Source organism: Triturus cristatus, chromosome 5_2, assembly GCF_964204655.1.
Source record: "Triturus cristatus chromosome 5_2, aTriCri1.1, whole genome shotgun sequence".
NCBI lineage: Eukaryota > Metazoa > Chordata > Amphibia > Caudata > Salamandridae > Triturus > Triturus cristatus.
In genome coordinates, this window is record NC_140588.1 from 889,057,249 (window position 1) to 889,074,621 (window position 17,373).

At 46.2% G+C, this 17,373-nt stretch overlaps 1 protein-coding gene across 2 annotated transcripts in view; it reads right to left on the bottom strand.

Moving 5' to 3' along the window:
* Positions 1 to 17,373, bottom strand: part of RNF128 (ring finger protein 128) — a 651,941-nt gene that overhangs the window by 146,871 nt on the left and 487,697 nt on the right. The window lies entirely within an intron of this gene.

The window sequence follows — 17,373 nt, forward strand, 5'->3', positions numbered from 1 at the left end:
CCTAGGGCTTTCAACGTTTTTATTCCTAACAAGTTTTCTGGACATGATTTAGTAAGCAGTAAATCTGTAGTTCGGGTCAGAGGTCCTATCGTAAGTGGAAGAGGCTGTGACACTTCATTAACAATAGGTTTTCCTGAAAAACCAAGGGAAATATTCTGTGAGCCTGAGAGGGGTGCCCCTGGAACTTCACTACGTTTTATAGTTGTTCGACTTGCCCCTGTATCGAGTAAAAATTTTCTATCTTGACCTAATAATTTACTATGTACATAAGGTCCTTCTTGATCTACAGGAATCTCGATAAGGGGTAAGTCAACTTCCCTCTCTAGGCTAGTTCATGCGTAACGCTGATACTCGGGATATTCATACTGTGCGGTCTGATACATTTGTCGTGTTGTTGTCTGTGTGGCAGCAACAGGCAATGGGGGTGCAGCTGGCACAAACTGTATTGGCTGTTGTGCGGCTGGCATGGCCTGGGCATGCTGTATAGCTCCTTGTTCATTCTGATCTTGTCTGAGTGGCCGTGATCTTTCTTGTGTTTTACCTATGGCGATATTATGTTTTAAAACTGGACAATCGTGTACGTAATGACCTGGCTTTTTACAATAATTGCATGTCCCTTTTACAGGTCCTGCTGAATCGGAATGTGTCATGCCCCTTTTATGTCCTTCAGCTGGAACTGTCTGGGAAACTAGCATTTTCATTTTCGTGTCTTTCATGCGTCTGTGTTCATGTTCTTGTTCCTCTTTAATTCTATTGTGGTGGTACTGCAACATTTGTAACATTTGTGTTGGAGTGTTACCTTGCCAGGTACTTTCGAATTTTAATACTCTATTCTTTACTGGGGGCAGAGCATTTTCTACTAATTTTGTTACAAACAGATGTGGGTAGGATTCGCTACTTGCTTTTATGCCACTATTTATACCAAAACATTTTTCAAAACGGGCATAGTAATCACTAGTGTCTTCATCTTGCTTCTGTTTACAGGCTGAAATTGTACCCCAATCTTCCTTTTTCGTAGTTAATAAACGTGGCAGTACCTGTACTAGTAGACCTGGTAGTGCTTTAGTTTTGTCCCCAAGCCCCGAACCTGGACCTCGGGCCCTTTCTTCTGCTTCTAATGCTGACCATTCTATCTTTTGATCACCTACCTCCCACTCTTTTTCCTTGAGTTTCTCATAAATGCCAGCAGGCATCAACACCTTTAATATTGTCATAATGTCGGGGTAGGTATACTCTCCCATGAGTAACATATCTTTAATTTCTCAGTGAAACCCCGCTGGGTCCTTGTCATGACTGGGTACTACTTTCTTCATTTCTAACAATTCTATTTTCGATATAGGCGTATATACAAATACGCGTTTAAACTCGTTGTCCTCACCCTTTATTGGGTGCACTTCTCGTAAGGGATTCTGTCTATCTATGTGATACGTAGTTCTTTCCTTGACGGACAATGGAACATGTTCGGAACATACAAAAAGAATATACTGCTTTCTTGATTCTAGAATTTCTTTAATTAATTCAGTACCTGGACCTCTCCACTTATTCATAAGTAATTCAGTCAGTATGTCAGGCAAGGGACCAGGGTCCGAATGCTGACTCCGATATAGTATAATGAGTTGTTGAATCATATAAATCCCAGCTAACCTTTGTTCATCTGGGGTAAGATTCAAAAATGTGCGTACTACTGTATCATCACTATATTTTCCGGGACTGTCCATCCAATGGACAGCTGCCCTGGCTAAATCTGGTTCATCCATAGAATCGAGGAAATGATAACCCCTTCGTTCTCGGAGTAGTTTGTCGGCGGTTTGGAACGAATGCTCGTTAGACCTTATGTTAATTATAGGTATTTGAAAATTCCTGTTATTATCTGGACATATCGGATGTATTGAGTCAGTGTGATATCTAGTCTTACTCCTATTACAAGATCTTCCTCTACCTACATAGGCTATGGTGTCTGACTGTCCTGTGGGCAGTCCTGACCCTTCTTCCTCGTTTTGTTCGAACTCGTCTGTCTCTAATCTCTCTTCGTGTAGGCGTTCTATTTCTTTACGGATCTTTCGGCACATGGCTATTATACAATTTTGTTTATCATGTCTCCCTTCTGATATATTCTGGCTCCATCTTGTAAGAATTTTCATGGCTTCCGGGTCTACCCCCGGTCGGTCTTGATTTCTGATCACACAGTTTATGAGGAAACGTAACAGTTCCCCCTGTATCTCTACTTTCTGATATTCCATAGCTCTGTAAATACATTCTGGATCTCGCCCTGTTTGGACAAAATGATATATATTATCTAGATGCGCAGTCATTCCTGGTAACTTCGCTAAATACACTGCGGCTCGTCTGATACGCAATGATGCTAGGGTCATTTCGTCCTCCTTTCCAGGCACCGGGTCATATCTACAATCTATAAGAAGTTCCTTAAGCGTACGGGTACTAAGGAGTTTGGGTGTACGTGAATGCGCTGACTCTTGAAAAGTAAGTTTATTTATTCTGGGTGGCGTAGAAAAGACATTGGTAGCTCCTCCCGTGGCCCCATCTGGGGCGTCGGGTGTAAAAGGATTCGTCGAACGTGACACAGCAACTACAGGTGTGGACACAGCCATAGAAGTAGCTGTAGGAGCGGATACAGAAACAGATGTGCTTGCCGGAACTTGTGACTCGATTTGTTGCTGTAGGGATACGGGTACTGGATCTTGGCGTTGAACCTCCCTGGTATGCGGTCTATGTAGGGCAGAGTTAGCATACTCGGGAGCTGCGTCATCTAAATATGAGGAAAGAAAAACATCTTCTGCGGTTCTAGGATGCCCCTTAGGATGTACCTTTATTGGGAACAATGGGGTTGGCAAGTCTTTCGGTATCTCTGGAGTAGCCTTAGGTAATCCTTCGGCCAGAAGGGGATACATACCATTCATAAGGGCATTTCTTTGTCTGTCTACTTGTTCTGATTTCACTCGGATACCTTCCTCAATTAATAAATTCTCTCGAACTTTATTGGAACTCTCTTTACTCTTCTCTTCCTGTCTACGTGCTTTTTCTGTTCGTCTATGTGATTCTTTACGCCATAATTCAACGGCGTCTTTCTGTGACTGTCTGACTTTCCTTTTCCATAACTCTTCCTCGACTTTCATGATGCACTCTGCATCCCAGGTCCCTGCTGTGGGCCACCTCTGACTTTCTGGTAATCCCTTGGTATAGTCTACCCATAAATCAAGAAATAATATAGCGTCTAAGCCATGTTTGTGATACATAAAGTGCCCTGGAGTGTCCCTAGGAGGAATAGGGACGGCTTCTTCGAGAACCCCTTTTCTGGTAGTGATCTGTCTTAATTTCGAAAAGAGCGGCATATTGAGAACTGACCTTATACTGGATTTTGACCTGATACTTGAATTTGAACAGACTTAATACAATAAACACGATAATGAACAGTCATTCATACCACGATATACTTAAACACTTTAAACATTAAACATTAAACCTTTAACTGAAACAACAATGATGATCGTCTGCATAACTAATCACCAAGCTTAATTTCTCGACAATAACTAGACAATAACTAGACACTTCGGAATACCTCGGAATACTTGATATACTGCTAAACAGTACAGATACACTGCTGAAACAGTGCAGACCGGATTTGTGTACCCAAACCCGTCTTGACCGGCACACCCTATGTGCACGTCAGAAATGCCTCCCCAGCAATGGTACTCACCGGGTAGCTTCGGAAACGGAAGGCCTCAGTAACTTGAACTTGAACCGGACCGGACTCGACTCGACTCGACTCGTCGGACACTGGGCTTGACTTCGGACTGGTGGGTCTCTGTATACCTCGGATCTTGCTCTCTCAGCTAGGCTCTGGTCGGGATACTTCGCACTTCTCACCGCCTCGTCTGGGTGTTGATCGCAGTCTCAGTCGCCCCCGCTTGACCGGAGGGAGATACAGGAAATCCTGCTGGTACGCGTTATTGTCCGTCCAGCTGTGGCAGGAGACCGGGCCTGCAACGCACCGCCGGCGCGTGAGATGAGAAAGTGTCCCTGTTCGGGCGCCATCATGTGGTAAATATTTCTCCTTTACCGGGACTGAATTTGATACAGGAACATTATAAAATAGCTCAGTAAAATGAGAGGCAGAATCCGTGATATTAGAGGTTCGGAATGGGCTTTATTCCAATAAGCGATTATAATCGGATGCCTCAAGTTCCATCACCACGGGGGTTCAGGAAGTGAAGTACATACTTTATTGACAAGCAGTAACTTTTATAATACATACATTATAATGAAGTGAATACAGTAGGCGTAACAATTGATAAGGACATTGACGTCTGGTTTGCGTAACCGAAAATGGGTGTAATAATGAGTAAAAAGGAACATGATTGGTTGTGATGTCATGTATAGGTGGATCTATAAGATAATACTTGGCATGGATGCGCGCGCAGCAGTATGACGTGTAATTGACGTGTAACTAGGGGGTGACGGGGACTTGACATTTAGCTCTATATGTGGAGACAAGAAGTCTGGGGGGTCAAGTCAACCTAATCCCAAATCATATCTAACATCCTATGTTTAAAGAACTATGTTATCCATAAAAGAAGGACTCTCGGACAGAATCTATTCTATACTGACTGTGCGTGCATGTACAAGCGTCTAGGTGTCTACACTAAATGCGAGGGGTTAGGAATATTCCATGGTAACAGGGCTATGAATTACTTGCATGAAGACAGAGAAGATGGGCCTTTTTGCTTGGTAACTGGAAGAATGTTTACTTAAACTACTAGGCAGGAATGCATCGGCTGAGGGGGAAGCAGATAATTCGAAGGTGAAATACAGTTCTTGGCAGAGAGTAAGCTGATGTCAGGCTTCGTGAGCCGCGCAGAGAATGAGACAAAGTTCATGGTCACAGATGCAGGCTCGGGCTGGAGCTTTCAGAGGCAGAAGGCAAGAGGAGTTTTGATGACAAAATCAGGGCCTACTTGCCTGGACTGAAAAGTGGCATAAGTGAACCATATAAAGCCGGTGGCCTTTCATATTTAGGAATGGAATATCCAGCCCATTCATGGCGGATCTGACAGAGGACATGTTGACGGTGGGCATACATGTATTTGCGTCTTCATAACTGGAACTGGAGGGAACATACATGTACTTGTGATATACACATGGAACCGTTGGGGTCCAAGATAGGGGACATAACTGACCAGGAAAATCCATATTTCCACACCTTCATGGAAGTAGTCCCAGAGTAGAGTTTTATTTGACTCCACTTGCTAGTCATGGGGAAAGTCCCATATGTCTGGAATCAAGCCCCAGATCTAGAGCACAAACCTTACAACAGTAGGGCAGGGAGATTAGGACCCCATTATAGGACAAGGGTGAGACCCTCACCTTCAGTTCCCACCCTCCCCAATCTTCTTTCACTTTTTCTTGTCCTGGCCAGGCCCACTACAAGTTCTAGTGACCTCAATATCGCTTCTCAAATTCTGTTCACAGCTCCAAGTAAAATGCCAGAGACCGAAGTGCATTAAAGCTCTGTTGAGCAGTTTGAGGCGACATTATGGTTACAAAAATCACTTCATAAATAAGTAACATGTTTAGCTTTTGGTATGTCACCAGAATAAATCCTTTATTCATCTCTTAACAGCAGATTTATCATCAGCAGTTAAGGATTAATCACACAGATTTTGCTTTAAAACACAACAGTGAAGTTAGTTTCTGCTTCAGCACAGGTTAAAATCTTCGGGACGCACTCAGTCAAGTTGATCAGGCACCAGGATGACAGTCCAAAGGCATGCAGGGGCTTGTTTTATGGCACACGGTCATGCACCGTGGGCTGCACATTGTGCTTGCTCAAAATGAGGTAAAGATGTCATTTAACCTGAAAAGCTACTGCCTGTGGCTTAGAGGAGTTCTGAAAACTTTTGGCCCTGGTGCCACTGTACCTGCAGCTCCATTGAAATCATTGTCCTAGTGCCGGCTAGATAACTGCACTTGTGACTGCCTGTTTAGTAGGAACATTTAGCAATATTCAGCGTTTAGTGGGGTCCCTAGAGCTTTTGGCCCAGTTGCCACTGCACCTGCAGCACCATTCAAATCAAGGCCCTTTTAAATGCAAGATAACTGTGTTGGACTTGGCTCTTTTTGGCAAGTTCACCCCTAAACTTCTTACCTTTTCTCTGACATGGTATTGGTGGTTTTAGGCCTCTGGGCACTTTAGCACTGTGGTCCAGTGTAAAGTGCGTGCGCTCTCTGTGTTACAATTGTAAGGTTGGCCTGCCCTCCCATAGGAATGCATTGAGGATTCCATGATCCGTGTGTGTCAGTGGTAATTCCTGTTGTGAGAGGGGCAGTGTGGTCAAGTTTGGTATGTATGAAATTGTGTGAATTAATGCTGAGCAATGGTGTGCGCAGATTTATTGTGGTTATTTTAGAAATGCCACTATTAGAAGTTGGCATTTGTGTGCTATGTGTCTGCTTGCCTGATGGGAATTGCATGTTTGGCTTGTGAGTGACAGTAGCTGGGAGGTGTGTGTAGCTCCAGGAGGGGCAGGGTGAGTCGGCGCAGGGTGAGTCAGCGCTGGGCTGAATAGGACATCTGGGCTGGGAGTAGTGGGAGGGGTAATCCCCTGACTCTGAATAGGATGGTGCCTGCCCTAGTGAATGCTGGCTCCGCCCCCTGTGGTGTGTCTGATCACCTAGACCCCACCTGACAAAAGGGAAGAGGAGCTTGCAAAACAAAGTGCTCCAAATCCCCCCTGAACCAGTTGCCATAAAGGCTTGCCTCCCTGGGCCCTGCATTGCCCCTTCATCTCTAAGGACTTTTGGGACCCTTTTGCTTTTCTTGATCCCTAAAGGACTTACTCTTTTTCAAGCAGGACTCCTGCCTCTTGCGCCCTGTGAGCGCTACACCTTTTTTTTTCCTGGTGCCCTGGGAGCGCTGTATTCTAATGAGGAAGGGGAGCATTGCTGCTGTGGCTGAACCGCAGCGCGAAGCTGCAGTTAGAGGGATTCCCGACGTGGTGATTCCCCCCGTAGTTTGTCTCTTTTTGACGGGAGCCCACCCCGCATTTTGGATTCTTTATTGCCTATTTTTGGAGGGCGGGAGCCCACCCCACTCTTATGCTATTCAAAATACAGGTGCCAACCCCGCTTATGCGTTTATGATGGCGGGTGCCCACCCAGCTTGTGTGTTCTCAATTGCGGGTGCCCATCCTGCGTTCTACTTTTCAAAAATCACTGCCGCAACCCCGATCGTGAAGCGGAAGTCAGGCACGTCTGCCTGACCTGGGGCGGAGCCTGTACTGGAAGGAGGAAGTGCTGGGAGGCGGGCAAGGCCGCCGATGGCAACGCAGGGCTCCGATGGACAAGGGAAGCCCCGCGTGCAGAGGAAATGTTGGCGCTGGACAGCTGGGCTCCCGTGGTGCAGAGAGCCCCGTGCATTGCTGAGCTGCCAGGAGGGTGCAGAGATCGCCGCACCGAGAGAGAGAAGGAGAGCGTCCCTGAGGAGTGGGGGGCTCTCCTCAGCCTGCCGCCCAGACCGAAGGAGACCCGCGGCCTGAGCAGCTGCGAAGAAGAGAGCCGGTGAGTTGAGATGGCTGGGGGGGGGGGGAAAGACTAGGTCGGGGCACAGTGTCGGTGCCCATTTCATGAGCGGCCCCGCCTGGTAGAGGGCCGCTCCAACATTGGGTATCTTTAGTTTAAGAGCCCGTGTGACTCCAATGAGCGGCATAATGATTGTTAAAGGGCCCAGAGGGGCCCGTGATTTCCCCCCACGTGGCCATTTGTCTACAGCTGCCCCGCTTGCGAGGGGGCAGCTGCAACGTTAGGGGCATTTTGGTTGTGGAGCCCCAGTGAAGGCCCGAGGGAACAGGGATGCCAGGGATACTTACTGATTCTCAGCTGTGCCGCACCAGCGCGGGCAGCTACCACGTTTTTGCATATTTCGTCCGAGGGCACAGTGAGTGGCCAGGCCTTTCCCTTCATTTCCAGCAGCGGAGCAATTAGTGCCAGCTGCAACGATTAGGCCACAGGTATTTGAGGGCATTGTGTGAGATAGGAGTGAGATGCACTCCTCTGCCCCTGTACAGCACTTAGTGACAGCTGCAATCTTTAGGTCTACGCGATTGCGCACATGGATTCCGCTGCATTGGCAGCAGCCCTGACATTTTGGACACAGGGCATTTGAGCCCCTTTGAGAAGGCCAGTTAGCCAGGGGGACTGCTAGGTTCATAGGGTGCCAGGCCCTAATGTGATTTATGTGGTGCTAGGAAATGTGATGCATTTATTATGATTTACGCATCCTGATTTATGCCACTAATGTGGTTTTAGGATTATGAGATTGTGCATACTGTGTTTATGTTTGAGTTATTCTATACTGTGATATATGCTTCTAAATATGGTGTAGGTAGGAGGTTATTTGCATACTGTGGTTTATGCTAGTGAGATTATTCCCCACAGTGTGATATATTCCTAATGTGAGTTATGCTTAGGAGGTTATGGTCTAATGCGTTTAGACTTGTGAGAAGATTGCATAATGTGTTTATTCTTGTGAGGTTGGCGAAGAATGCATTTCACGCCTAAATGTGATACTGTGCATAATATGGTTTGTGTTACAGAATGATGCGGAGTACAGCGTTTGCCATTACTGGTTGTGTTCTACGACTATTATATGTTCTAGATTTACTTTCTTTACTAAGTGATGGTTCTGACAGTGGCCCTATCATGTGTATATACTCCCCTGTAAATATTGCCCAGTGCCAGATGGCACAGTGTATATTGTTCGATTACTATTCTAATGTGTTTTATGATAATACAAAGGCTATTTTTGATATAACCTTGAGTGGAGTTCATTTTGTGGTGTGCCTAGTATGTTGTTGCTGTGTGTGTGTTGCGCAAACGCTTTACACATTTCCTCCGGGATAAGCCGGACTGCTCGTGCCAAGCTACCAAGGGGGTGAGCAGGGGTTATCTTTGGCGTGTAACTCCCTTGCCCTGACTAGAGTGGTGGTTACTGCCTGGCTTTGGCGCAAGCCTTAGCCAACCAGAAATCCCATTTCGAACAAACTGCAATTGTGTCTGCCTGTATAGCATAATATGGCAATATTAGGTGTTTAGAGGTGGTCTGACAACTTTTAGGCCCATTGCCACTGCACCATCAGTCAAATCATGACCATGTTGTCTACAAGGCAACTACTCTTGTGACTGCCTGTTTAGTAGTAAACTATAGCAATATTAGGTGTTTAGTGGGGTGCCTAGAGCTTTTGGCCCTGGTGCCACTGCACCTGCTGCACCATTCAAATCAAGTCCCTTTAATCGGAAAGGTAACTGAAATTGTGACTGCCTGTTAAGTAGTCAACTATAGCAATATTATGTGTTTAGTGGAGTGTCTGGAGCTTTTGGTCCCCGTGCCACTGCACCAGCGGCACTTTTGAAATCATGACCCTAACGCTTCCAAGATAACTGCACTTATGACTGCCTGTTTAATAGTAAAATGGAGCAATATTAGGTGTTTAGAGTTCTGATAACTTTTGGGTCTAGCGCCACTGCACCTACTGCACCATGTAGATCAAGCCCATGTTAACTGCCAGGTAACTGCACCTGTGACTGCCTATTTAATTTTAAATTTGAATAATAATCTGGGTTTAGTCGTGTCCCTAGAGCTTTTGGCCTCAGTGCCACTGCACCTGCTGCGCCATTCAAGTCAAGTCCCTTTTAACTGCAATGTAACTGCAAATGTGACTGCCTGTTTAGTAGTCAAATACAGAAAAACTAAATATTTAGAGGATTTCTGTCAACTTTTGGGCCCGGTACTACTGCACCTGCTGCACCATTCAATTCATGATCCGGTTGCCTGCAAGGTAACTGCATTTGTGGCTTCCTGTTTAGTAGTAAAATACAGCATAGCTCTTGTAGATCAACTATTTTTAACGTGCAATGTTTATTACATTTTGAATTTGATCATAATGAATACATATATTAAGTTGAAAAAAATCAAGCCGATAATGCCTATTAAGCGCAAAGGAAGGTACTGAGGCACTGAATAGGAAAGGTCATAAAAGTTCCAAGGCTAAAGCATCTGCTTTACACAATTAAGTAATAAAAAGCAGGCATTCCAGCATACTGTTTTAAGTTGTCTGCCTTTTCTGTGGGAAGAGATCGTATCTTGACAGTGAATGGGGCTTAAACAGTGTGAACAGCTTTGGTAGAAGTATTATAAATGCATGCAGCCAAGGGAAGATTTTAAAAAAGAAGTTCCACACAAAAGCGACTGAACACAGTAATTTGGCGATGGAACTGATAAGAGCCCCATTTTAAGATATATTAAATACAAGAGATTTCACATGCACAGCACAAGCAAAACCTATCAAGGACACATTTTTGGAGTCAGAAGAGTGCAAGTAGGAGTTTAAGGACATACAAAAAGCAATTATGGATGCCCCAGTATTGGAATGCATTGACCCACAGCTAGAAAAAGCGGTTACTGTGGATGCTAGCAACAAGTGGTCAGGAGGAGTCCGGTCTCAAACAGATGTAGAGGGCAAAGAAATCATAGTTGCATTCGCTTCTCGTGCGTGGGCATAGGGAGGGGGCGGGGGGGGGGGGAGAGGAATTCTCAGTGACAGAGAAAGAGACCGTTGCTTTTGCGTGGGCACTGGACAACTTTAGATCTTTTGTCTGGGTTAAGCAGTGCAGAGTACGCAGTGACCACAAACCTTTCGTCAAACTATTGACTACGGAAGGCTTATTCATGGCTTCAGCTAGAAAAGCAACAATGTCAATGAAGTTGAAAGACTTGAATGAATGAAAGAATATTTATAGAGCGCGTGGTTACCCGGAGGCATCTCAGCGCTAGCAGGCACTCAGTAAGGAACAAAAGAGTTACTGGAAGGAAAGGTTTTCACCAATTTTCTGAACGGAAGATGATCTGGTTCAGAACGTAAAAGTAGTGGAATACAGTTCCACAGGTTGGCCCCATTATATGAAAACATTCGACCTCCACTGCGAGCACGTTTGATCCTAGGCACACCAATTAACCTTTACTCCCTGACCTGAGATTACGATTGGGGACATATCGTTGATTCCAAGAGCGTATTAGGGGCGGGCCCCTTCCTGCCAAGGATTTATGGATAATATAGAGTGCTTTAAATTGTACTCTTCGCTGGACAGGAAGCCAGTGAAGAATATCAAGGGCCGGCTTAGCTGAGGACCGTTTAGGGATGTTCACCAGCATGTGAGCTGCACAATTCTGTACAATTTGAAGTCTTTTAATTGTGGCCAAAGGGGCTCCAAGGTAGATCGCATTGGCGTAATCCAGCCGCGACAGTACAATGGCTTGTACAAGTAAACGTCTTGCTAGAAAAGGAAACATTGGCAGTACCTTTCTAAATCTTCTGAGCAATCTAACAGTTCGCTGCTACTTTACGCGATTGTACTAAGTTACAATCCATCCAAACTCCTAGACTCTTAACGCAGCTCTTTGGGACCGGGGTGGGGGGGGGGGGGGGGGGGGGGGGCACCCAAGCAACTGGGCCACAGATGGTGAATATCAGAGGGAGCCGATTTCCCAAAGAGCATAAGCTCAGTTTTAGAACCATTGAGCTTCAAGAAAGAGCTGCTCATCCAATCAAAGACCGTCTGAAGGCAAGTTGCCAGATCAGGGTCTAAATGATTTGGTTGTTTCAAGGAGACAATCAATTGAGTATCGTCGGCATAAGAAACCACCTGTATCCCAAATGGGAGGATTATATATGAGATCGAGCATGTACCAGGAAAAAGTAATGTTTGGCTGTTTTTTTACCACTCATGCCAAAATCGGACATACAGTAATGTGATAAGAATGGATGGATGAATTTCAAACTGCTTTAGTTCACGATCAAGGAGTATCAATAATGAGAGAAGAGAAATGGCAAATGGAATTCACTAAGGATGCAGTATTACAACAACGTATAAGGTTGGTGGAGCAAGGATGGCCAGGAGAAAAAAAACAAAACTTGCTTTTCCAAAAGATGAGACATTTTTGGGAACACGAGAGTGAATTATCTGTGGCTCATGGGTCTATGCTCAGGGATGATAGAATGATTACACCTTCCATGCGGAGGAAAAGCACTGTGAAACTATGCCATGAAAGTCACTGTGGTATTGTAAAAACGAAACAGAGTAAAAAATGGTATTGGTGGCCAGGTATGGACATTTGTGCGGAAAGACTGATGAGAAATTGCATTTGGTGGTCTAATTCGGATAAGTCCTGAAGAACATTGAGGCCTAATATGTGCAAGCCAATTTTTCCAGAGAAGCCCTGGCACACGGTGGACATTGACATGATAGGACCTATTGATACACCAACAAAATTTATCATAGCAATTATTGATGTACTCTCTAGTTGGCCTATGTAGGAGGCTGGCTTAGTACATGGTGCTCACTTATGTAAGCGTAGCAACCTGTACTAATCCAGACAACCCTTATGGTGATTTTAGTGATCTTAAACAACCTAAGTGGTAGTTGTGGACAGCAGCCTTCAGGGTTTACCAGTATTAATCATAGTGTAGGTTAAGTGAAAAAGAACCACAGTGCAGTTCTAAAAATATGCGTTTATTATAACCACTCACTAACGCATTGCAATATCTGCTACCCGGAGATATAATCACAATACTTTAGTAATAGAACACGCAAGTAGCACAAATACACAGTGGTCTCCAGGGGGAGACCAAACCATATACTAAGAAAGTGGAATACGAACCACAACCTAAGTCGAGACTGGACCCAGAAGACCTATAAGGGTCCCAAGGAACCACCCAAGGTAAGTACCCCAGAACCCCACGGAGGCCGTGTGCAGAGTGGAAACACAACCGCATGCTCAATACAAGTCAATGGGTAAGTCGCAGCTGCAGTTTTTAAGAAGGATTTTTCCCAGAGGACCCTGGAAGATAGAAGGTTGGAGAGTCACCCCACCAGGGTACACCCCGGAAACCAGGATACCTACACCAGGGAAGCCGGCTGCAAAGGTGCAAGGTGACGCCGAAAACCGCCGTATAACACAATGGAGGACTTCAGTGAAGTTATGAGAACAGGCGACGGTGTGGAAGACCAGGAGCCGTGCACGAGCTGTCCCACATCGGATTACAAGAGCCAAGGGGTTGGTGTCCACCTGAAGCACCAACAAGCCTTGGCAACAGCAACAAATGTAGTAAATGAAAAAGGTGCAGTGTCAGGACCTGCAAGGTCCAAGTGACTCACCAAGAGCAGGTAAGTCTGAGCAAGCAGGGGAGCCCACTGGAGCCAAAGAAGACCCTCAAGAGGACCCATGGGCAAAAGGCACAGGAGTCGCACGAGGACCTCCAGCAGCTCACCAATGATGATGGCCCACGGTGCAGAAGATGCGGTGATGACGAAGATCTTGATAGCAAGAGATGCTTGAGGCTGGAGCTTCTTGGAGCCGGACGATCTCTGGAAAAGAGTCAACAAGTCTTGGCAATGACAATTCAATGCAGTGCACAGGAGTACTGCTCCAGCGGTTCAGATGAGGGATACTGGCTTCAAACTTGCTGTGAAGACAGTGCAGGCCTCGAGGGAGTAGCAGGTCCTCCACCATTGCTGCTGAACCTTTCTGAGTCCGTAGGAGCTAAGAAACAGCAGACCGGTCAGCTTTGTTGTGGTGCCTGCAGGTGCAGGGGAGTGACTCCTTCACTCCAAGGGAGATTCCTTCGGATGTCATGGATGTCCACAGGTCTGTTGAAGAACCTGTACAGAGCACAGGCACAGATGATGCAGAAGACTGGCAGGACGACGAGACCTGGAGCAGCAGGAGCCTTCCCAGTTGCAGTCTCATGTCCCAAAGCGAAGTCCAGCGAGGTCCATGTGCCCAGATGGTTGAAGATTAAGTAGTTTCGGATCAGAATCTTGTTCCACAACAAATCTAAGGAACCATCCACAGGTGAGACCTTAAGTCCCCTAAGGAAAGGTTTGGGACAATTCAGGGGTCCCTCCCTTAGGAGGGGCTGGACAGTGGGGAGGATACTCCCATGTCCTGTTTCCAGTTTCGCGCTAGAGTGGGAACCAATGGTTCCCTGAACTGGTTCCCACTAGAGTATGCAAGGAGGGCACCAAATTTGCCCTTCAAAGCAGTCTAGTGGCGCTGGCAAGAGCTCCCATCCTGGCATAATACACCAAGTCCTGTCTGGGAGGTGGTCACAACTCCCTGTGACAGGAAACTTATAATCCTGCCTTCCCCTGCCAGAGCTTGGCTCAGCAGCAAGAGGGCAGAATCGTGTCTCTGGTTTGGCAGCAACCATAGTTTGCTGTTTGAGTCTGTAAGACTGGTACGGGAGCACTGAGGGCTTCCCAAAGGGGCCCTACGGTGCATGGAATCATACTCCAAACATAGTTTACGGTGTTGGGGTACGATTCCAACATGTTTGATACAAAACACGCCAAGGTTCGTTACAGCTAGTTTAGAGTTAGCCATCGCGTAATGACGCATGGCCACTATGTTTCGCAATAGCTGAAGCACTTACAATGCGGTAGAATGGGCTTTGTGGATTGCAGGGGTGTCCTGCTCATGCAGGGGCACCCTAACACTCATAACTGAGCACCCTAGCTTCATGATTGAAAGGCCTGCCTTAGGGATGACATAGGTTTCAAGTGCAGTGACCTCAGATATAAGAAAACGTATATCTGTCATAAGTGGTGCTGGCACCAGCTTACATAGGCTGCAATGGCAGGCCTTTAATCACAATTTGAGTAGTCTCCCATGGGTGGCATAATACATGCATCAGCCTATGGGGAACCCCTGGTGTACCTATGCCCTGGGTACCTTAGTACCATATACTAGGGGCTTACAAGGGTACACCATGAGCCAATCTGGGGTCTACCCAAGTACTCACCATGATCTAATTTAGGGAGGAAGCACAGAGACTGGGGTCCCGATTAGCAAGATCCCAGTCAGACTAGTGAAACATAACGACACCAGCAAAAAGTGGAGCTAACCATGAAAGCAAATCCTACTTTCCTAAAGCCTGTGAGTAAGGTCTGTAGAAGTTTTGAAATTCGTTGACAAGGTATTCGTGGCTGAAGGTTTACCCGTTCAAATTTTTTGTGACTATGGGGTACAATATATGTCCAATAAAGCTATGAGCTATTTTGAGAAAGTAATCGTAAAACACAGAATCACTCCTTGTATAATCCTACAGGAAATGGAATGATCAAGAGGTTCAGAGTTTTGAAGAACGCTATACAATTGGCTGTGAAGAATAGTTAAAATTGGGAGAATCAAATCTTTAAAACTGTGTAGATGTATGGATATGTACTCACAAAAAGAAGCGAAAGTGTCTGCATAGTACCATATGTATTCCGTTGGTAGAATTTGCAGAGTGGGAAACCCCAAGGGGTTTCTAATACCTCTCTCACACACTAAAAAGTGGCATGCTTCATCATAGGGCCACTGACACTCCCTGCTGTAGACCAACAAACAGGGTGGAGCGCAAAATATATATATACATATATATATTTTTTTTTATTGTGCTAGGGATCCACTTAGCATAAACAATAGTAAGGTAAAGCTATCTAGGAGGGTACCCTCAATTTTTATTCTTGGGTCCTTCCTGACCGGATTAAAAAGCTGAGGTATACCTATGGAAGTAAAGTCCCTCACACCCTCTCTGCTTTTATTGACATGTTTTAGCCAATTCTGTGTGCCCACAGGGAGCCAATACCATATCTCAGGATATAGATCCCTTCAACCAGCCTCCCAAAATATTTTGTACATGGAGGTCATTATTCATTATACTTGCCAGTTGTAGTAAAACGTCAGGAAACTACTTGAATGACAGCAATTTTGTTGTTAATCTACGCAATTTAAAAAACATTTTCATTAGTCTTCTGTACTGTTGAAATTTTCGCCTGAAGGATTTTATTCCACTCAAATCTCACCGCAGATAGTGCGAACTCGCACACATACACATGTTTTTGTATCAATGCACACATACATATCCCCACATGCCACCAACCATTGTGCAGTAGTAGTGATTCACCTCTCTTTTTAGGTCTCGCTAGCGTAGGCTGCGAACATGCGCAGTCTCGCTGGCGAGATTTAATGATATGGGGTATTTTCTGTAAGGGGCATTAAGCCCCGCCCGTCTTTTCCATTGGCTGGCGTCACTATTTATACTAAACGGAGGCCAGCCAATGGAAAAGAGCTGTTGGTGACGTATTTGCTCGGCTTTCTGAGCCGTCCCATTTAGACGGGCTTGTCTGCCTTCCTTGCGTCGCAAAAGGTTTCTTATCTTTATGGGGCCAAACACATGGCCCCATAAAGACAAGAAACCTTTTAGCAGGCGAGGCCGTCCAAGTGGGACGGCAGAAAAAGGCGAGCAAATACGTCATGGTGAGCGCTTGTTTCCTTCTTGCCAAAGTTCCTCCGAGTTTCCACAGGAACGAGTCATCTTTCTTTCTTGATGGAGGCGATTTAGGGGTCGGGGACGTTGTCGAGGATTTCTGCGGGGACGTTGCCATGCCTCAGCGGTAGTAGTTCCGGGGGTTGATGAGTGCAGTGGCACCTCCCGCCTGGTGGGATGATTGCAGAGTCAGATTTGGAAGCCCTGCTCCGTTAAAAGGGCTGTTCCCTTTCCAGCGGAAGCGGAATAATTTCAGGCATTCCAGGCAGCTCCCCCTCCCTTCGCCCATCCCGCGATGCTCCAGTCCAGGGAAGCCCGGCTCTGCAGATGGTGCACTGCAGCAGCAACCTGGAAGCAGAATCCGTCCTGACACTGGGCAGGCCTCTTCGGCGGCCTGGCCTCATTGACACGAAAAGCAAGAGATGATCAACGGGACAGAGCAAGTTCAATATTATCACTTCCCTGGGCCTCCGAAGGCCTTTTAGGGGCAGTGAGAGTGTGTTCGAATAAGGACCATGCATGCTTGCTTGGGGTGGGGGAGGGGTCCACGGATTCGGCAGCTGAAGAGGAAGAAGGGTGGGGCCTCCCAGGGCCAGTAGATCCCTTGGCGTTCCTACACATCTGGGAGGGCCGTGCCTGGCACTAGTCGGCGCTGCGTCCAGGACCGGGGGTTATTCACCATCAGGGGTGCCCCCCTTTTTCGTCCCCCCGGGCACGTGCTGCACTATAAAGTGTTTTGATTGGGGGACACCTTCAGGTTTCTTGCTACTAAAAGATGGCAGTGCCCGTCTGAAAGTCATCATGAGAATAGAGAGCAGGCAGCGTCCCCAACCCCACAAACAAAAACAAACAAAAAAACACATGTGTTGATGTTGTGACTGGAAGTTTATTTCCGTTGCAACAACGGGCACTAATTGGTTAATGGCGAACGAAATGACTGGGGAAGACATACAGGTAGAGCACCCTCCGGGCTCTTACTATAAGAGAGTCA